Below are 21,395 nucleotides of genomic sequence, written 5' to 3' on the forward strand. Positions count from 1 at the left end.
TATGTTATAGAATTAAAAGACCTATTTGGGTCTCTTTTTTAGTCTTCTGAGAGGACTTTATGGAACTTTAAGGTATCAGTTATATATGATTTATATTATATGATTTACATGTTTGAAATTTAAAAATTAAAAACACGTTGTTTGAAAGATTCATTTTGTGATTAGAGCACTGGAGTGGTTTGGGTTTTAAAATATTTATAATAAAAAACCACGGAGAGATTCAGTGATTGAGATGCTCAACCACCCGTAGAGATTGTAAATATTTATTTACTGGGTCTCAATTTGGGTGAGTTAATACTCAGCGAATCCTCCTAAATAATTAACAATGTGTTAGAAATTCATCTCTTTGATCTTGGGGTGAGAACAAGCTGATACCTTATTACAAGTATCCATACTTGCAAACTCTAGTTTGTGTTTAGGGGAGATATACTGAATGCAGAGGGGGGCTGGGAGTCCGGGAACACCATGTGCTTTCAGTGTTCTCTATCTCCACCTGCTGGTAGGCGGATACAACCCATCAGTTAATGGATTCATCTGCTGTTGATGACAAGGAAAAATCTATATAAATAAATCCCACCTTGAACGTTCTGAAGCTCCCTCCAACTGTGGCAGTGAAGTCCTGAACTGCTGTAGTCCTCCTGGCTATTCGGACTACTCACCACCGCCCTCAGCCACGCCCCATCTGCGACCTACGCCACGCCCCAACTGGACATAAAAAGCACCATGAACGTTCTGAACCACACTTTGAGGCTTCAAAAGTTCGTATGTTCGAAGCTCTGTAACCACTTTTAACCACAGTCCATCTGTGCGCCGCCATGATCTGAATCTGCCCCGCCCTATCAGAGTACATCTCTGCCCTGCCCTGACCTATCAGAGAAGGGAGGAGCCTCACAGCTGCACCGCTCTGACCTATCAAAGGGAACTGAAACAGGAAAAGGGAGGAGCATCACACCAATGAGGGACCTATCAGGGAAGTCAAATAGAAGAAGGGAGGAGCGTCAGAGGCGAAGGGGTCACTCGGGAGGAGCGTCACTCGCTTTGCTGTGCACATGTGCTGGAGGAGTTCTGCACCCGTTTCTCCTCCCTCTGTTTTCTCCGGTGGCCTTGGCAGCTGAATGTAGAACTAACGAGGGCAGGAGCTTATGCTTCGCATCTGGCAAAGTAAGTCAGCTTCTGCTGTGCACCCTCCCCTCCTGTCCTTTCAAGCAGCGAATACGAGAGAATACGAGCTGGGACTGAACAGGCAGCACAAAACTCCTTTTTGTTTTGTTTTGTTTAACAAGGGCAGGAGCTTTTGCTTCGCATCTGGCAAAGTAAGTCAGCTTCTGCTGTGCACCCTCCCCTCCTGTCCTTTCAAGCAGCGAATACGAGAGAATACGAGCTGGGACTGAACAGGCAGCACAAAACTCCTTTTTCTTTTCTTTTGTTTACACTTGCACAGCTGATAGCTGGTCGCTGCCTGCCGTGCCCCTCTTCCTTTTTACAAACATTATGCCACTTTTCCTCTTTTTCCCTCTTTTCCTTCTCTACAAACATGACAAGGGGGTTGGAACAGGAGGTCCTGCACAGCTCTCTCCATTGTTGCCACAGGCTAAGCAACAGTTCAGGCACAAGGAGGGGAGGATGAGGGCCAGAACAGGTACACAGACCACAGATGGAGGCGGAGGAGGGGGTCCTGACAGCACAGGTGAAGGGGGGAGGGGCGACCCACAGTCCTGAGAGAAGGGCTGTAGGGAGACCTGAAAGGAGGGGGGGAGACTGACCAGACAAGGAGATGAGGTGTCCTGCGACAACACAGTGGCAGATGCAGACGGAGGGGGGTCCTTCCAGCCAACATAGGGAGGGGGGGGATGTATCTCCGTCACACACACTATCTCTCACACACACACTCTCTCTCTCTCTCACACACTGACTGTCTCTCTCACTCTCTAACACTGTCTACAACACACGCTATGTCTCACACTCGATCACATTCACTCTCTATGTGTCACACAGTCACTGTCAAACACTCTATCACTCTCATACACTCTCGCTCTCGCTCACATACCCACTCAAACACACTGTCAATCTCACACACACACTCTCTAACAGACACACTTGCAGCCACACACATTCAATCTGTCTCTCTCACAAAGTCACTCTCACACACACACTCTCTCAAACATACACACTCCGAGGAAAACCTTGCTAGCGCCCGTTTCATTTGTGTCGGAAACGGGCCTTATTTACTAGTAAATAGATAAAAACTTTGAATGTTAAGCACCTGATTCTCTTAACATGTCTGTTTCACTGGCCAATTACCTGGAGAAAAAAAATCTCTGCACGATTATAACACATGCTAGGGTGTCCCTATAACCTGCCCCTCCAACTGACCACTGATTAAGATTTATAACAAATTACTACTCTACCTATGAAAAGTTATCCCGTTTTTATGCTTCCTCTGTGTACATCCGAATGCTGCACAAGCTGGCATGTTTGAAAGTATAAGTGAGATTAAATAAAAATGCTGCCAAAATAAAGAACGACAACATATGCCGCAGCTCATAGGTTTGCTTGCTTTTGTTTTGAGTATACGGGAGATTCATGTGCTGGTACACAATGAGGCCATATACTCATACTGCATAACAAGCTAATCCTTTGACCACACCCTACATTTCTCCCTAAGGTGGTGTCTCCATTTAATTTAAATCAATCCATAATACTTCCAGTATTCTGTCCATTTGGTCATACTGATGCTAACCAATGTCGATTGCATACTTTCGATTGAGCACGAACACTTACCATTTATTTAACTCGCACATCCCCAAGATGCCCATCACAGTTATTTCTTTCTCCACAGGAGCGACATCTACCTCATCACAACCAGCCACAAAACGTACTTTTGTCGCAATGTTTAGCGGCTTGTATTTTTTTCTACTGTGAAAATGCAGATTCCTCATAACACAGCTCATCGTCTTCGCACTATGGATAGTACAAAAGCGCATCTTCACAGAGCTTCCCCCAATACGTAAAGCACCTTCATGGGTACCCTTACATACTTTTACAGAGCACTACTGCAGTTTCAAGGAGGTTATAGATAGCGCGGCTCGTCAATGACAACCGACTCTTTTTCGGACGTGCTGCGCTCTCTTCTGACGCAACTTCCTGTTTCCGGCAAGGCGGGATACAACAAGTAGAGTCATAGAGGAAGAGAAGTTAAGTTGAAATTGTGTATGTATTATATAGAAGACGACACGGGGGCACCGGAGAAAGAAAGCTGTGGGGTGGTTAGTGGTTGAGCTCAGGTATGAATTTGATGGGGATGAGGGAGGAGGTTTGAGGGACAGTGCCATATTGTGGACAAGGAGGAGAGTAAAAGATAGAGGGAGGCGAGGTCCCCAACACGTGGGGAGGGTTGCTTGGTGTGTGAGTACAGCCGAATGGGTATATCGGACAGGACACCTAACGCGTGTGATTTGGTATCTTTGTACTCCCGCAAGTCTAAATGAGTTGCTCGGAGAGGGACTATTTATTCAGTCCACTGTAGCCGCTGCTTTCCAAGTTAGATTTGTCTACGTATTCAAATTTTTTTCGGGGGGAGGGGGGCGGGATCTAAAGCAAAGGGGTTAGACCTATTTTAAAGTAAGATTTTTTCGGCTTTTTTTTAAGGCCTCTGTTGTCTCAGGTACCGCACAATAGGTTCCAATCGTGCTTCTGTGACAAGTGGATCCAGTCCTGACTTTGTCCCGTTGTAAGCAAGAACTCGCACTTCTGATTTTTCCTGTGTAACCTTACTTGTTTTAGGGAATACAAGTCCAGCCATGCAGTGGGTTAAATTCAGGAATGGATTAAATTCTTAGGCATATTTGGAGCCAGTTGGCAACTTTAGTGGTTTTAGTTAATAAGAGCTTTCGGTCTGGCAGTGGTTATCTCCATTTGTTATACAGGAACTACAAAGGAAATGCTCACTGGTAGGATGCAGGTATTAACAAATAAGAAAATCATGTAAAGGTGTAGTTTTCAGAATGATTTGCAAATAGATTTGTTGAAGAAGTGGAGGTGTGAGAGGAGGGGGGTGTTCGTTGGAAGTCTGGGATGAAGTGATTGAGGTGTGGATGTGTTGAGCGAGTCAAGTTTTGTTTGGGGAGATGGGTGGTTGGTTGGTTGGTTGGTTATGTATGTAGTAGTTAGTGTGTTGTTGTTGTTGTTATATTTGTACCCCGCGCTTTCCCACTCAATGCTGCTCAATGCGGCTTACATGGGGCAATGTATGTGTGTGCAGTATTCTCCACAGAAATTTCTGCCAGCTGGGAGGTATGAAGGAGTAGCAGGGTGGGGATGGGGTAGTATTGCATAGTATAATAACATTTTCATTTGTGTTTAGTGGAGGTCAGTAAAATCAGTCTGGTGGTGCCCTTTCAAAGGGACCTGGGGAAAATACTGGTTATGGATGGGGATACGCGAATGTGTGTATGTAGGATTATAATTCTATGCCCAATATTTAAAAAATTCTGCATTGATTATTTGTAGTGCTTTTGCATAGAATTTCCCTATTCCTTGTCATCAACAGCAGATGAATTCATTAACTGATGGGTTGTATCCGCCTACCAGCAGGTGGAGATATGGAACACTGAAAGCACATGGTGTTCCTGGACGCCCAGCCCCCTCTGCCTTCAGTATATCTCTATCTCCCAGCAGGTGTGGACGTCGCTTTCTCAGCTCCTGGATTTCTGCCTGGGGTGGCTCCTGTGCCTTGGTTTTCCCTGTCCCTGCCTTACCCCATTACCCCTCCTCACGGAGTTCCTCTGTGGCTGCCTGCCTCTAACTTCCTCACAGTAAATAAAAATAAATAAATAAAAGAGATAGGCTCGCTTTCTCAGCGTGGCGATTTCTGAGGCTTTCTCCATAGCTCCTGGTTCGGTGCAGCTTGACCAAAGCTCGTTTGACTCGGTCTTCTGAGGTGAGAGTGGTGCCCAGCTCATCCGGGGAGGTTCCTGCTGACAACTCTCTGTGTGGGGTAAGTTTTGTTTTCTGTATTTGATGGCTGCTGAAGGGGTTAAGCGCCGCAGCAGCGGGGCTTTGTAGCTCATGCTGCCTAGATGCTAATGCTGGCACAAGCATGGCGGGCGGTGAGTCGTCCTGCCCGACGGAGTTGGCAGCGGGCGCCATCTTGGAGGTCCGCGTGACTCGACCCTCACGGTTGCAGAGGGGTATGAGTGCAGGGGGACGCCTTGCATCCGCTTCCCCCAATGTGGGGGCGGAGGTACAGGGTGAGTTTTTCTCCACTGAATTTGTGCTGCTGATGCATAAGGCTTTTATGTTAAAAAGAGCACTGCTTAAGGCTCCTGACAGTTCCTTTCGGACTGGGTTGCCTCCAGTTCTTTGATAGCCCAGCGTCTGCTGGAGACTTTATTTCTTCCCCCGATTTGGCTGACGCTAAGCGTAGACAAGTGAATACCCCGTCTGAGGGGGACTCTTCACCCTGTTCTCTCCCGTGGTCTAGTTTCGGGGAGTCTGAGGGGTCGGGCAGGCCATCATGGACTGTTGATCCAGACGACGGTGGCTGCTTGCCACAGGAGTTGGATGACAATAAAGCGGTTCAGATTTTCCACCGCGACGAGTTGCCAGCTCTCATTTATGATGCCTTACAGGCCCTTTGTATTGAACATCCTGATGAGGGCGATGCCTCTTCTATTAATCCCAGGATGGTTAATACTAAGAAGCTTTCTCGGGCTTTTCCCGTGCATGCTTCCATTCAAGAGCTTATTTCAGCTCAATGGTCTGACCCTGATGGTCCCTTGAAGGTGGCCAGGGCTATGTGTCACCTTTACCCTCTGAGTGAAAGTCAGTTGGCCCTCTTTGGGATGCCTAAAGTGGGTGCGTTAGTCATGGCTGTGACTAAAAAGACTACTCTCCCGGTGGAGGGAGGGGTCGCTTTGAAAGGTATGCAGGACCGGCGGCTGGAATCCACGCTGTAGTGGTCCTTTGAAATCTCGGGCCTTTCCTTAAGGGCGGCTATTTGCAGTTCTTATGCAGCCCGGGCCTGCCTTTCCTGGTTGCAGCAGGCGGTTGAGCAGTCCTCCGATGGAGCGGGTTCTCTTGCTGAGGTCGGCACGTGTATGGAGTCTGCACTGTCTTTTTTGGCCGATGCCCTTTATGATCTGGTCAGAGCTTCGGCTAAGCAGATGTCGGTGGCAGTTGCTGTCCGCCGCCTTCTTTGGCTCCGGCATTGGGCAGCTGACATGGTCTCTAAACAAAGGCTGTTGAGGTTACCCTTTCGGGGCCTTCTTTTATTTGGGGAGGATTTGGAGAAGATTGTTAAGGACCTAGGGGACTCTTAAGTCAAAACGGTTGCCTGAGGATAGGCCGAGGCCTTCTTCCAAAAGTCCTTCTTTTCCCTCCTCTTCCAGGCCACGTTTTCGCAAAGCTCGCAGGTTTCACCTGGGGCGCTCTGCGGGGTTTAGTCAATGTACCCATTTCCAGCAGAGGAACTCCTTTCGTTCGGACAAACGCGCTGCAGCGTCCGGGCAACGCCCAGGAGTTCAGGGTGTCCTCCACAGTGATGGGGCACCGGTCCACTGTCAGTTCCCGCAGTAGGGGGTCGTCTCTCCCTCTTTCTTGAGGAGTGGATCAAGAGTACTTCGGGTCAGTGGGTCCTGGACCTGATCAGAGAAGGTTACCGACTAGAATTCGCTGCCCCGGTGGGAGACGCGTTTTTGGAGTCCCGATGCAGCACTGCTGTCACGCAGGCGGCGGTAAAGGAGACCTTGCAGGTGTTGCTGAAGCTTGGAGCGGTGGTTCCGGTTCCTCCCGCCGAACGCGGCTGCGGTCACTACTCCATCTATTTTGTGGTACCTCGAAAAGGCGGGTTGTTCAGACCTATCCTCGACTTACGCAGAGTAAGTGAGGCCTTAGGAGTGCGACACTTCTGCATGGAAACCCTGCGCTCTGTCTTGACTATTGCAACCTTCTTCTCATTGGCCTCCCGCTTAACCTTCTATCCCCCCTTCAATTTGTCCAAAATTCTGCCGCACGTCTTATCTACCGCGTGAACCGATACTCTCATATCACCCCTCTCCTCAAGTCACTTCACTGGCTCCCGATCCGCTACCGTATACAGTTCAAGCTTCTCCTTTTAACCTTCAAATGCACTCAATCTGCAGCCCCCCAGTACCTCTCTACACTCCTCTCCCCATATGTTCCCACCCGTAACCTACGCTCTCAGGACAAATCACTCCTATCTGTACCCTTCTCCACCACCGCTAACTCCAGACTCCGCCCCTTCTGCCTCGCATCACCATATGCCTGGAACGGCCTTCCTGAGCCCATACGTCATGCGCCCCCCCCCCCCCGCCCATCTTCAAGTCCTTACTCAAAGCCCATTTCTTCTCCCTTGCTTTTGGCGCATAACCACCTTCCCCACTCATGATACCTACACTGACTACATAGTTTGTAACCTTTAGATTGTAAGCTCTTTTGAGCAGGGACGGTCCTTCCCCATGTTAAACTTGTACAGCGCTGCGTAACCCTGGCAGCGCTATAGAAATGCTAAGTAGCAGTAGTAGTAATTGCGGCGGTACAGCCAGGAGAGTTTCTCTCGTCGCTGGACCTCAAGGAAGCGTATTTGCGTATTCCCATCTGGCCGCCGCATCAGCGGTTTCTCTGGTTTGCGGTATTGAGCCAACATTTCCAGTTTCGCACCTTGCCTTTCGGCCTGGCAATTGTCCCTCGGATTGTTTCCAAGATGATGGTAGTGGTGGTTGCCTTTCTCAGGCGAGAGGGTATCAGAGTTCACCCTTATCTCGACGACTGGCTCATCAGTGTGGATTCAGCAGATGAAGGCCGACTTGCCACAGCCAGAGTTGTTACAGTTCTTCAGACTCTGGGCTGGGTAGTCAATATGCCCAAAAGTCACCTGACCCCCTCTCAGTCTCTCGAGTATTTGGGGGGTCTGGTTCGACACAGAGTTCGTTTTTCTTCCCGACAACAGGCGTCTCAAGCTTCAGAATCAGGTCCGCCTGCTCCTGCGGATTACCTCGCCCTCGAGCTTGGGACTTTGTTCAGCACCTGGGATCGATGACGGCCACCATAGAGGTGGTCCCCTGGGCGAGAGTTCACATTAGGCCGGTGCAGCTTGTTCTGCTTCAGCAATGGTCCCCGTTTTCCCAGGAATACCAACGCAGAATAAGGTGGCTTCCTGCGGCCCAGTGTAGTATGGATTGGTGGCTTTCCGACAGCATGCTGCGGCAGGGGATGCCACTGGGTCTTCCGTTTTGCTGTCTGGTGATAATGGATGCCAGCCTTACGGGCTGAGGAGCTCATTGCCGGGGACGCTATACTCAGGGTCTGTGGTCCACTGCTGATGCGGGATGGTCCATCAGTCGCTTGGAGCTGAGAGCTCAACCTTTTATTTATTTATTTTATTTTTGTTACATTTGTACCCCGCGCTTTCCCACTCATGGCAGGCTCAATGCGGCTTACATGGGGCAATGGAGGGTTAAGTGACTTGCCCAGAGTCACAAGGAGCTGCCTGTGCCTGAAGTGGGAATCAAACTCAGTTCCTCAGGACCAAAGTCCACCACCCTAACCACTAGGCTACTCCTCCACTCCTTGGCCCTCGGGCCTCCTGTATGTGTTCCCTCCTTGTCCCTTGATAGGGCGAGTGCTACTTTGGATTCGGCCGCACCGAGCATTGGTGATCAGAAAAGTTGCAAAGATGGCCGACTGAGAGGAAGCACTGTGAGGAGCTCCGCTGGGAATCGGTCAGAGGATCTTTTTTCCAACGTCTCACGATCACAGTGTGAACCCCAGGAGGACCCTAAACACGGGAGTCACTCACGGTGCGCGGAAAAAAAAAAACCTGGGTTCCGGATTACCAGTCCCAGGAGTCCGTAGCCAGACAGCGAGTCCCCCGACAGGAACAACCCGGGAACGAGCTGCCGAACCAAGAGCCCACATACCGCCGTTGCTGCCCCAGCGAGACTGACCCTGAAATTAATTAGAGCGAGGAGAGGGAGACTCAGGCGGAGACCGCTAGAGCCAAGCTCACGATGCGCTCTGGGACGGCCATAGTCGAGCCGTAATTGAACCCAGAAACCCACACGACGTCGTCGCGCCCCCGGCGAGAATGACCGGGAGGAGAATCAGATCGGAGAGGAGGAGATCCAGGCGGAGGCAGTTGAGATCGAGTCCTCCGAGCCGCTCTGGGACAACCACAGTGACACCAGACAGACCTGGAGAGGCGGAGAAACCTCCAGAGGCCTCCGACACAGGACTGATCTTCCTGATCAACCGGTCACATTGCACGCCTGTACCACGGGGCCTAGAGGTCGGAGACTTGCGATAGTGAGGAGCATACCGACGATTCGCAGGGCGCACCTCGGCAAAAGGGCCAGGATCCATCAACCCGAACAGCCAACCACGCGGACGTGACCTGCCCACGTGGCGGGCCTGAAGTGTACCACCAAGGGACTCCATCGCCGGGTAGCTCCACTCATCCAAGTCCAGACAAGGCCATAACATCCACCAATGAGCTAGCGGGTGGTGACTGCGCTGCGATCGGCGGAGTAGGTCGGAGATAATCGTGGCCAGACCAGAGAAGCTGACACAATGCAGAGGGAAAACAAAAGAACTACAAAGCAGGAACCGTCTGAGAGACTGCTAAGATCTGAGGGACAACAGAGACGGCTGAAACCCACATAACAAACCACTCACCGGAGATCCCAACAGACCTCTGGTGCAGAGCCCGAATTGCTGTCTCTTAATATATGGGAATCAGAAACAGTGAGTGAACCAGGATAGGACACTCATAGAGGGCAGAGTGCTACACAGACTAACTCTTTGGTTTGTGATGTGCTATGTGACTCCTGAGATGACTTTCCACTCTGTATTTTATGCTGAAAAGAAAATGATTTAAATGCTTTGCTTGTTTGGTAATGCTGTAGCAGGCTGAAAGCTCTCATCTAAATGCTCCCTTTAAATGATTTATATGCTTTACTTGTCTAGTAATGCTATAACATGCTGAAAGTTTTCCTAGAAATGCTTAAATGCTCTTTTCAAATGCTTTAAATACTTCCTTTAAATGCTGTAAACGCCTTACTTGTTTAGCAACGTTGTAGCATGTTGAAAGACTTTCTTTATGTTTCAATAATTTTTATTGACAGCAAATCAAATACAGTTACATCCATCTGGAAACTTACATGTCATTTCTTTGCTATCTAACATTATATAACTCCCCCCCCCCCACTCCTTTCTCCCCTTCCCTTATTATCTTCTAGAAATAACGATAAGGAAGAGCATTGGGAATTAGGTGGCAAGTAAATGTCTCTTTGCTGATGGCTGTAGCGTATTCCAGAATTTGCCCCAAGTCTGTTGCAGTCGCCTTCCTTCTTCTGAATTTAGGTCTCGGACTGCGCATCGTTCCAGTTTGGATAAATCTATCATGAGTATTCTCCATTGGGTAATGTTCGGTCCTTTCTGATCCATCCAACCATTTAAAATCACTTTCTTTCCTGTCAATATCGCGCGTTGCAAAAATCTCCGATATCCCGGCAACGCCGGCTTGACATATCTGTATACTTCGAATAACATCAATGGCTGTAACACTGTCCTTCTATGCCAGCATATCCATACCACTTTGAGCACTTGCTTCCAAAATCTTTGCGCACTCGAACAGGCCCAGAACATATGTCGCAAGGCGGCCAGTGGGGCGGCGCATTTTGGACAATTTCCAGTTGCTCCATATCCTGCTCTCTGGGCTCTGTGTGGCGACACATATAAACGGAGTACAAATTTATATTGTAGTTCCCAATATCGTGCGAATGGCGAGGTGCGGAGAACAGACAACAGAAAGTTTTGTATCATACTGTCTGACACCTCAGCTGCAAGGTCTGCAGACCAGTCCTGTGCCTTCTTCTTGTAGTCTATGTCCTCCGTGGTGTCTAACAAATGTTTATGATGGTACTTTAGCGGGACTCCATTTTGAGATCCCAGTGTCAGGGCTGTACTCAGCGTGTCTTGAACATCTTCATATAGGTTGATCCAGCCCACCGATGTGGCATAATGTTTCACTTGCAAGTAAGCGAACACATCTGAAGCTGGCAGTGCGTACTCTTTTTGTAGATCTTTAAAAGGTTGCAGTTGTCCTTCATTAATTATTTGATACAAAAATTGAATACCTTTCTGCTGCCAACGAGCAAACACTCCTGAAGTTGTACCCACCGGGAAGTCTGGATTATGATATATTGACAAAAACGGCGTTGAACTCGCTGAAAAGCCATGCCGTCTGCATAGCCATCTCCAAGCTGCTCTAGCAGATGTCAAGAACAAGTTTGTAGAGATCTTAATGTCTGGGCTTTGTTTACCCGAGTGCAGCAGCCAGCTGAGGTGCACAGTAGGGAAAGCAGATGATTCTATGAAGGTTGCTCTGAATTCTCCTCACCAGCCAATCTCTTATGTGTCTCATGGAGCTAGCTATCGTGAGGTATCTAATGCTTAGTAGGCCCATTCCTCCATGTGTTTTAGGCTTGTGAAGAACATTAATTGGGAGCCTCGGTCTCAGGCCTCGCCACAAAAATTTTTGGATCTCTCTGGATAGGACCCTTTCATCTCTCTGTCTTAAATACAGCGGGAGCATTTGGAAGGTGTATAACCACCGAGGGGCCACCATCATATTAAACAGTGTGATCTTAGCGGTCAGAGAAAGTGGGGCCTTCCCCCACTTTTGTAATGTACGCCTGGTCTCAGTCAGAAGTGGTAATACATTTTCATTATAAAGCCGTGAAGGGTCAACAGGTATCACAACCCCCAGATATGTCAACTGCTCCGTCACCCATTTCAAAGGAAACTGCCCCCGCCACCCAGTTTGAACCTCTTCACTCATCGGCACTGCTAAGGACTTTGTGCGATTAAGCTTGAAACCTGATAACTCTCCATATTCTCCTACCACTTTATGTAAGGCCTCCAGCAACGATTGGGGTTCATCTAAAAGGAGCATAAGGTCATCTGCATATGCCAATAATTTAATCATATGTTCAGGGAGTTGTGCTCCTTTAATTGCATTTGTGTTTCTAATTTCACATAACAGTGGTTCTAGTGTGAGCACAAATAGTAAGGGGGAGAGCGGGCAACCCTGACGCGTCCCCCGCTCAATCCCAAACTCTCCTGTCCGAATGCCATTGACCAAGATGGCAGCTTTTGGCAATGTATATAGTGCCTTAACCGCTTCAAAGTACCAACCTTGGACTCCCACCCACCGCAGCGTCTCAAACATAAACGGCCACTTGACTACATCAAATGCTCATTCCGCATCTAAGCTGACCATTAGCCTACCTGACTCTCTCGCATGCATCAGTACTGCTAGCAGCTTCCGCACAATAAGTACAGATTTCCGTCCTCTGACGAACCCCACTTCCATATCATCATGCTGATCAATCCATAGACTGGTGGGTTGTGTCCATCTACCAGCAGGTGGAGATAGAGAGCAATCCTTTTGCCTCCCTATATGTGGTCATGTGCTGCTGGAAACTCCTCAGTATGTTCTCTATCTCAGCAGGTGGTGGTCACACACAGCAGCAGCTCTGGCTAGGCCTCCAAGCCTAATTTTTAGGTTTTGTTGAGTGCCTGGGGTTGAGGGCTCTTCTTGAGCAAGTGCAAACCTGGTGGCGCCAGGTCCCTCCTTTTCTCCCCCCTCCCGCTGGCTCCGTTAAAAAAAAAAAAAAAATTTTTGGACGTCCTTAAGGGCGTTTATTTTGACGTTTATTTAAACGTTTATTGCAGCTACTCACTGGGACACCAGGTCGTTACAGCTCGGAGCGAGAAGCAGGTAATTTTTACCTTTTTATAGCGGGCAGGGGGTTCCCCGATTGATCTCCACGTGGCCTATGGCGTTGGAGGGCGAGGGCGCGAAGAATCGCTCCCCGGACCGCGTGTGCGCTTCTAGCGGGGATGCGGGGGTTTTAAAGTCTGATTTGCCCTTGTTGGGTGTCAGTTTGGAGGCCGGTCAGTGTCCCGGGTCTTCCTCCGGCGCGGCGGTTTTTCCCGCCATAAACGCCCATCCCCCGCTGCTCGCCTCCGCCATCTTGGCCGGCCATTCTGCTCGGACGGCTTCTTCTTGGGCCGCCCTTGAGCTGGGAGACGTTCATGCCATGGCCGCCCTTGATTTGAGCGACGGCAAAAAAGCGGCTAAAGTTAAGCGCCGTTCTTCCCGCGCGGCTCCTTCGCGGAGTGTCGCGCCGGACGCCATCTTGGATGCGCAGCATGTTGCTCCCCCGCTCTTGCGAGCGCCGGTTGAGGGTGCGTCTAGGGCTGTGGCCCAGGCTGCTGAAATTCACAGTCTGGGGGGTTTCTCCCCCGAGTTTATTTTGCTGCTGCATCAGGCCTTCCTTATGCAAAACGCTGCCCCTTCTCCCTTGTCCGATAACGGGGTTGAGGCCCCCGGAAGTAAACGCCCTCGGGTGGATTCCCAGGCCTTAGAGGACGCTGTTTCCTCTGATGTAGATGAGGGCAGCGTATCTGAGTTCTCCCAACGGTCCTTTGGGGATTCCTTGGAGGAGACGGATTCCCGCTCGGATGGAGCGGATGACCTCTCTGCAGCGCGGATCTTTCTCTCAGAGGATTTGCCCAACCTGTTACTGCAGGCCATGAGCATTTTGAAGATTTCCTCGCCAGAGGACGTCTCTCCCTCAGCCCCTGTTGGCTCTGCCATTATGCTGGGGACGAAGCGCCCGCCTAGAACCTTCCACGTGCATGATGCCATGCACACCTTAATTTCGGCTCAATGGGATGTCCCGGAAGCGAGCCTCAAAGTGGCTAGGGCTATGTCCCGCCTCTATCCTTTGCCTGAAAGTGAACGTGAGGCCTTTATTTGGCCTACCGTGGATTCTTTAATCACTGCGGTGACTAAGAAAACGGCGTTGCCGGTGGAAGGTGGCACGGCACTAAAGGACGCCCAAGACAGAAGATTGGAAGCGGCTTTAAGGTCGTCCTTCGAGGCGGCTGCCTTAAGTTTGCAGGCCTCAGTTTGTGGCTCCTATGTGGCCAGGGTGTGCCTGATGATGGTGCAGCGGGCTTCCCCCTCGGATCCTTCCTTGAGGGCTGACTGGCCGGCCCTGGAATCGGGCTTGGCTTATTTGGCAGACTTACTGTATGATGTCTTGAGAGCCTCGGCTAAAGGCATGGCTCAGACAGTCTCTGCGCGGCGCTGGCTTTGGCTGAAACATTGGTCTGCGGACCACGCCTCTAAGTCCCGCCTGGCTAAGTTGCCTTTTAAAGGCAAGCTGCTCTTTGGGGTCGAGCTGGACAAAATCATGACCGATCTCGGCACGTCTAAGGGCAAAAGGTTACCAGAGGTCAGGGCTCGGGCCAGTGCTCGCCCCGGTATCTCCAGAGGACGGTTTCAGGAAGCCCGTCGGTACCGCCCGGGCAAGTCGGGCTCCTCTGCCCCCTCTTCCTTCAAAAGGAACTTCTCCCCCAAGCAGCATTCCTTTCGCAGAGACCGCCGTCCCGGAGGTACGCCCTCCGGTCCTCCCCCAGGGTCTCGTACCCAATGACGGGGTCCTGGTCCATGGCCCAGTGCAGATTGGAGGACGCCTGTCCTCGTTTCTGGGCGAGTGGACCAGAGTAACTTCAGACGCTTGGGTGCTGGAAGTCATCAGAGACGGCTACAAGTTAGAGTTCTGCCGACCCTTAAGAGACGGGTTTGTACTCTCTCCCTGCAAGTCTCCGGTCAAAGCTGTGGCAGTGCAGCAGACCTTGGACAACCTGATACGCCTGGGTGCGGTCGTTCCGGTGCCAGAAAATCAGATTGGCAAGGGATGTTATTCCATTTACTTTGTGGTACCAAAGAAAGGAGGTTCTGTCCGGCCTATCCTCGACCTCAAAGGGGTCAATCGGGCCTTGAAAGTGCGGCACTTTCGCAGGGAGACTCTCCGCTCTGTTATAGCGGCAGTGAAGGCAGGAGAGTTCTTGGCTTCCTTGGACATCAAGGAAGCATACCTGCATATTCCCATCTGGCCTTCTCATCAACGCTTTCTGCGTTTTGCAGTCCTGGGCCGACACTTCCAGTTCAGAGCCCTCCCTTTCGGGTTGGCTACTGCTCCGCGGACCTTCTCCAAAGTAATGGTGGTCTTCGCGGCCTTCCTGCGAAAGGAAGGAGTACAAGTCCATCCTTATCTGGACGACTGGTTGATCCGAGCCCCCTCTTATGCAGAGTGCGGCAAAGCTGTGGACCGGGTGGTTGCTCTTTTGAGCTCCCTGGGGTGGATCATCAACTGGGAGAAGAGCCAGCTGCGCCCAACTCAGTCCCTGGAGTATCTGGGAGTTCGATTCGACACCCAAGTGGGCAGAGTGTTCCTGCCAGACAATCGGATTGTCAAACTTCAGGCTCAGGTGGACCAGTTCCTAGTAGCCTCTCCTCTTCGGGCTTGGGACTATGTGCAGCTGTTGGGCTCTATGACGGCCACGATGGAAGTAGTGCCCTGGGCCAGGGCTCATATGAGACCACTACAACTCTCTCTGCTGCAGCGCTGGACTCCGATGTCAGAGGATTATGCTGTGCGCCTTCCCTTGGACCCAGCGGTGCGCAAGGCGCTGAGCTGGTGGATGCAGACAGACAAGTTGTCTGCAGGAATGCCTCTGGTGACCCCGGAGTGGATTGTCGTCACGACGGACGCCTCTTTGTCGGGCTGGGGAGCCCACTGCTTGGGAAGGACAGCGCAGGGGCTCTGGTCTCCTGCAGAGGCAAAGTGGTCTATCAACCTCCTGGAACTCAGAGCCATTCGGTTGGCGCTTTTGGAGTTCATCCCGGTACTGGCGTTGAAGCCAGTACGGGTCCTGTCGGACAATCCCACGGCTGTGGCCTATGTCAACCGCCAGGGAGGTACCAAGAGCGCCCCTCTAGCCAAGGAGGCCATGAATCTATGCCAGTGGGCGGAAGCGAACCTGGAACAGCTGTCAGCGGCCCACATTGCCGGAGTCATGAATGTCGAGGCGGACTTTCTCAGTCGCCATACCTTGGAGCCCGGAGAGTGGCAGCTATCTGCTCAGGCGTTCTTGGACATCACGAAGCGCTGGGGCCAGCCGAGTCTAGATCTGATGGCGTCATCGGCCAATTGCCAAGTGCCGCGCTTTTTCAGCAGAGGACGGGACCCTCGATCCCTGGGAGTAGATGCTCTTCTCCAACAGTGGCTGACACAGGAGCTTCTCTATGTGTTCCCGCCCTGGCCCATGTTGGGCAGGGTGCTAGAACGGGTGGCAAAGCATCCGGGCCGGATAATCCTGGTGGGTCCGGACTGGCCCAGACGTCCCTGGTATGCGGACTTGATCAGGCTCTCAGTCGACGATCCTCTGCGGCTGCCAGTGGAGCAGGGCCTGTTACATCAGGGTCCCGTGGTGATGGAGGATCCCTCCCCCTTTGGTCTTACGGCCTGGCTATTGAGCGGCAGCGTCTGAGAAAGAAGGGCTTCTCAGACAAGGTCATCGCCACTATGCTGAGAGCGAGGAAGCGCTCTACTTCTACTGCTTACGCCAGGGTTTGGCGTACCTTTGCAGCGTGCTGTGAAGCAGGCTCACTTTCTCCCTTCACTGCTCCAATTTCTTCAGTGTTGGCGTTCCTGCAAGAAGGTCTGGAGAAAGGCCTGTCGCTCAGTTGCCTTAAATTTCAGGTAGCGGCTCTGGCTTGCTTCAGGGGCCGCCTGAAGGGTGCTTCCCTGGCTTCGCAGCCAGATGTGGTGCGCTTTCTCAAGGGAGTTAATCACCTGCGCCCTCCTCTGCACTCAGTGGTGCCTGTGTGGAATCTCAACCTGGTGCTAAGAGCCTTGCAGAAGCCGCCTTTTAGGGCATCTCTGAAAGACCTGACGTTGAAAGCAGTCTTTTTGGTGGCTATCACTTCAGCCAGAAGAGTTTCCGAGCTCCAGGCACTCTCATGTCGAGAGCCTTTTCTGCAGTTCACTGAGGCAGGAGTGACTATTCGCACAGTGCCTTCCTTCCTGCCCAAGATTGTTTCTCGCTTCCATGTGAATCAGCAGCTCTGTCTCCCTTCCTTTCGTAGGGAGGACTACCCAGAGGACTGCTCTCAAATATCTGGATGTGAGACGAGTCATCATCAGATACTTGGAAGTGACCAATGATTTCCGGAAATCGGATCATCTGTTTGTCCTGTTTGCAGGTCCTCGTAAGGGTCTGCAGGCTTCTAAGCCTACAGTGGCAAGATGGGTCAAGGAAGCCATTGCAGCGGCTTATGTGGCCGCGGGGAAGGTGCCGCCTATCCGGCTGAAGGCTCACTCCACTAGAGCTCAGGCGGCCTCGATGGCAGAGGCCGGGTCCGTCTCCTTGGAAGAGATTTGCAAGGCGGCAACTTGGGCATCGGCCCATACCTTCTCCAGGCATTACCGCTTGGCTGTGGCTGCTCGGGCGGAGGCACGGTTTGGAGCTTCAGTGTTGCGGTCAGGGATTTCAATGTCCCGCCCTGGGTGAGTACTGCTTCGGTACATCCCACCAGTCTATGGATTGATCAGCATGATGATATGGAAGGTAAAATTATGTATTATACCTGATAATTTTCTTTCCATTAATCATAGCTGATCAATCCATAGTCCCTCCCAGATATCTGTATTGTTTATATTCTGGTTGCATTTCAGGTTCAAGTTTAGTCTTCAGTTCCTGTTCAGGAGGACTTCGTGTTCAAGTTTTTCAATGGATTCTTCAAGAGTTGAGACGAATTTGTGTTACAGTGAGCTGCTGCATTCCTCTCCCCTCCGTTTTACGGGGCTGGATTGAGACATTAAATTCTGCCGGCGCTCCCTCCCGCTTCGTGCGGCTGTAGGGCAGCTTTGTACCCCTCCCGCTTCGGCGATGTTAGGGTCAGTCAGCTCCTCCCGCGGTTGCGGTTGCAGGATAAGCCAGATCCCCCCCGCATCGGCGGGGTGGTGTCCCTCCCCCGCTCCGCGGGGATGAGCTGGACGGATTCCCCTCCCCCACTTGTGTGGGGATGAGCTGGGTTAATTCCCCTCCCCCGTTTCGGCGGTGGTGAGCTGGGCAGAGTGTCCCTTTGTGGGTGTAATTCTCTAAGTGCTGAGTCCTGCGGATGGAGCTTGGATATCGACATACTGAGGAGTTTCCGGCAGCACATGACCACATATAGGGAGGCAAAAGGATTGCTCTCTATCTCCACCTGCTGGTAGATGGACACAACCCACCAGTCTATGGATTGATCAGCTATGATTAATGGAAAGAAAATTATCAGGTATGATACATAATTTTACCTTGATCTGTGTGTATAATATGAGGCAGGCTAAAAGCCAGTCTGCCAGGATGCGAGAGAAAATTTTCATATCTACATTAATTAGTGATATTGGCCTGTATGAGCCGGGGCTGCAATGGGTCTCGCCCTGGTTTAGGGATCAAGCTAATCAAAGCTGAATTCGCATGGCAGGGGAAGTTGCCCTGTTGTACCGCTTCATTATATACATCTATTAATGGTCCCACCACCTGGTTTTGAAGCATTTTGTAAAATTCACTGGTATAGCCATCTGGCCCAGGTGCAGTATGAAGCCTGAGTGCTTTAATGCTATGTATAATTTCTTTCGCTTTTATTGGAGCGTTTAGGGCCTCATTTGCATTTGTTGACAATTTGGGCATTTCCGAGTTCTTCAGATAGTCTAATATTCTGGTCTCTAATGGTTCTTTCTCCCCTGCCTCTTTATAGAGTGTTGCAAAATGTTCTTTAAATATTTCCGCAACCTCTTCTATATTAGTGGAAACCCCGCCTTCCCTTGCGCGCATTGCTGTAATAAAATGTTGTTTTCTAGTGTTTTTCACTACTTTGGCCAGATATACTCCGGATTTATCTCCAAATTTCTGGAGCCGAAATTTCCAATAAATAAGGGAACGAGTCATTCTCTCATGTAAAAGGCTATTCAGCGCAGCCCGTGCCACCATAAGGGCATCATAACAGGCTGGAGTGGGGGTTTTGATGTATGCTCTTTTCATCTCTCTCAATTTGCGTTCGGAAGCAATGACTTGTTGATTAATACATCGATTGCGCTTACACACATACGCTATTATGTCTCCCCTCAGCACCGCTTTTGCCGCCGACCAGAAAAGGCCCGGGTCTTCCAAATGGCACTCATTATTTCTCAGGTATTCCTCCCATCTCTCACAGATGTATTTATTAAAGTCTGGGGAGGAATAAAGATATGCGGGAAATCTCCAGCCTGAGGACTTCTGAAAAAAAGACTGTGCTTCTAAATCTGCCCTTATCATTGCATGATCGGAGATTTCCTCCGGGCCTATTTGGGCGTCTAACACTTGAAGGAACAGGGTTGGGGACATAAATATGTAATCCAATCTGGACTGTGTGCGATGTACTCTAGATGTATGTGTATAATCTCTTTCTTCCTGATGCAATAGTCTCCAAGGGTCTATTAGCCCTGCTAATGTGCAGAAGGATTCTAATATGGTCTCTCCACTTTTACCACCCTGTGTCATCCCACTGGACCTATCTACCTGTGCATCATATACCTGGTTCATATCTCCTTCTATTATCAGTGGCAGGCGTGTGTATTGCTGACATCTATGCAACAATTGTGTGTAAAAACTTCTGCTTTTCACAAGAGGTGCATAGACCGCTACCAATAGTAACTCTTTTCCTTGCACGTTTATTTGAACTCCCAGGTACTTCCCCTCTCCATCTTTAAACCTCAGCTTGGCTGTGCACGCAAGGGATTTGTGTATCAAAATTGCAACCCCACCTTTTCATCCCATTGCTGGGGAACAGAACATCTCTCCCACCCAATGCCTCTTTAATTTATCGTGTTCTTCTCGTGACAACCTCGTTTCCTGTAGGCAGGCTATTTGCCCTCCATGATGTTTAAGGGCCGCCAAAATTTTTGTGCGTTTCACTGGGGATGTGATACCACACACATTCCATGAGACCAGGCGTACCTTTTTAAGTCCTAATCTAGCCAGGTCCTCTTCCAAAAATTACTTTCAGCTTATTTTGTACATACCACCCCAGGGCGCCCAGCCTCACCCTTAGGGTCCTCTGTTTCGCTACACCACCTTTGCGTTCTTTAACCTTGCCCCTATCTACACCCCAATAGTCTAGTCTTCCATATTTCTCCTTTCTGCCTCTTCCCTTATGTCTGTTCCCATATCTCACCCTCCCCCCTCCCTCCCAAAATTCCTTCCCACTGCTCACCCCCCCCCCCCTTAACCAGTTCCCAACCTGTAACATTAGGGGACACTTCATTGCTCGAGGCCCCCACAACTTTGTTTACTTCAACATAATTCTATGTAACCCACAGCAGTGTATTATCTACAGCTTTAGCCTGTATACTCAGCCAGCCAAACCTTAAGGCTTTCAGTCTCCTGAAGGACTGCTCCTTGTTTCTCTTTGGTCTCTTTCAAGGCTGGAGACAAAATCCTTTGCTGCTTGAATTGATTCAAAACTTTTCCAATTGTTATCTTGTCTGATCTTTAATATGGCTGGGTACAGGAGCATAAATTTGACATTAAGTACGGCCAGCTGCTTGCATACTGGAGTAAATTGCCTCCGTCTGTCCTATAGCTGGGCAGAATAGTCTTTTACGTGCTCTTTTACGTGCCAAACAGGATTATTATATCCAACTGACCAACTCTCTTGGCTCTAATCCTCGACTTCTCTTCACCACATTGAACTCTCTCCTCAAGGTGCCCCCTCCCCCAACTCCCCCTTCATTATCTCCTCAGACCCTTGCTGAATTCTTTCACAACAAGGTTCAAAAGATAAACCTTGCTTTCTCTACCTCACCACCTCTCCCTCCACTAGTCCGTTCCCCTCTCTCTCCTTCCTCTCATTCCATTTCCTCCTTTCCTGAAGTTACTATTGAGGAAACTACACTTCTCCTTTCTTCCTCAAAATGTACCACCTGTTCCTCTGATCCCATTCCCACCCACCTTCTTAATGCCATCTCTCCTGCTCGTATTCCTTTTATCTGTCACATTCTCAACCTCTCACTTTCCACTGCGACTGTCCCTGCTGCCTTTAAACATGCTGTGGTCACACCTCTCCTTAAGAAGCCTTCACTAGACCCTACTTGTACCTCTAATTACCGACCCATCTCCCTCCTTCCTTTTCTCTCCAAATTACTTGAGCGTGCTGTTCACCGCCGCTGCCTTGATTTTCTCTCCTCACATGCTATTCTTGACCCACTACAATCTGGTTTTCGCCCTCTCCACTCAACCGAAACTGCGCTTACTAAAGTCTCCAATGACCTATTACTGGCTAAATCCAGAGGTCAATATTCCATCCTCATTCTTCTTGATCTTTCCGCTGCTTTTGACACTGTCGATCACAGCATACTTCTCGATACCCTGTCCTCACTTGGGTTCCAGGGCTCTGTCCTTTCCTGGTTCTCTTCCTACCTCTCCCTCCGCAC

General features: G+C 50.2%; 1 protein-coding gene across 3 annotated transcripts in view; it reads left to right on the forward strand.

The window, feature by feature from the left end:
• Positions 1–3,130: 3,130 nt before the first annotated feature.
• Positions 3,131–21,395, forward strand: part of NUP93 (nucleoporin 93) — a 1,074,191-nt gene continuing 1,055,926 nt past the window's right edge. Inside the window, exon 1 of one of the 3 annotated variants that reach the window (XM_030203719.1) lies at positions 3,131–3,210. The gene's annotated coding sequence lies outside the window, so the exon portion shown is untranslated. Of the gene's footprint in view, positions 3,285–3,382; positions 3,406–21,395 lie in introns of those variants that run through there. The other 2 variants (XM_030203720.1, XM_030203721.1) reach the window with 2 other exon arrangements.

Source organism: Microcaecilia unicolor, chromosome 5 (assembly GCF_901765095.1).
Source record: "Microcaecilia unicolor chromosome 5, aMicUni1.1, whole genome shotgun sequence".
Taxonomy (NCBI): domain Eukaryota; kingdom Metazoa; phylum Chordata; class Amphibia; order Gymnophiona; family Siphonopidae; genus Microcaecilia; species Microcaecilia unicolor.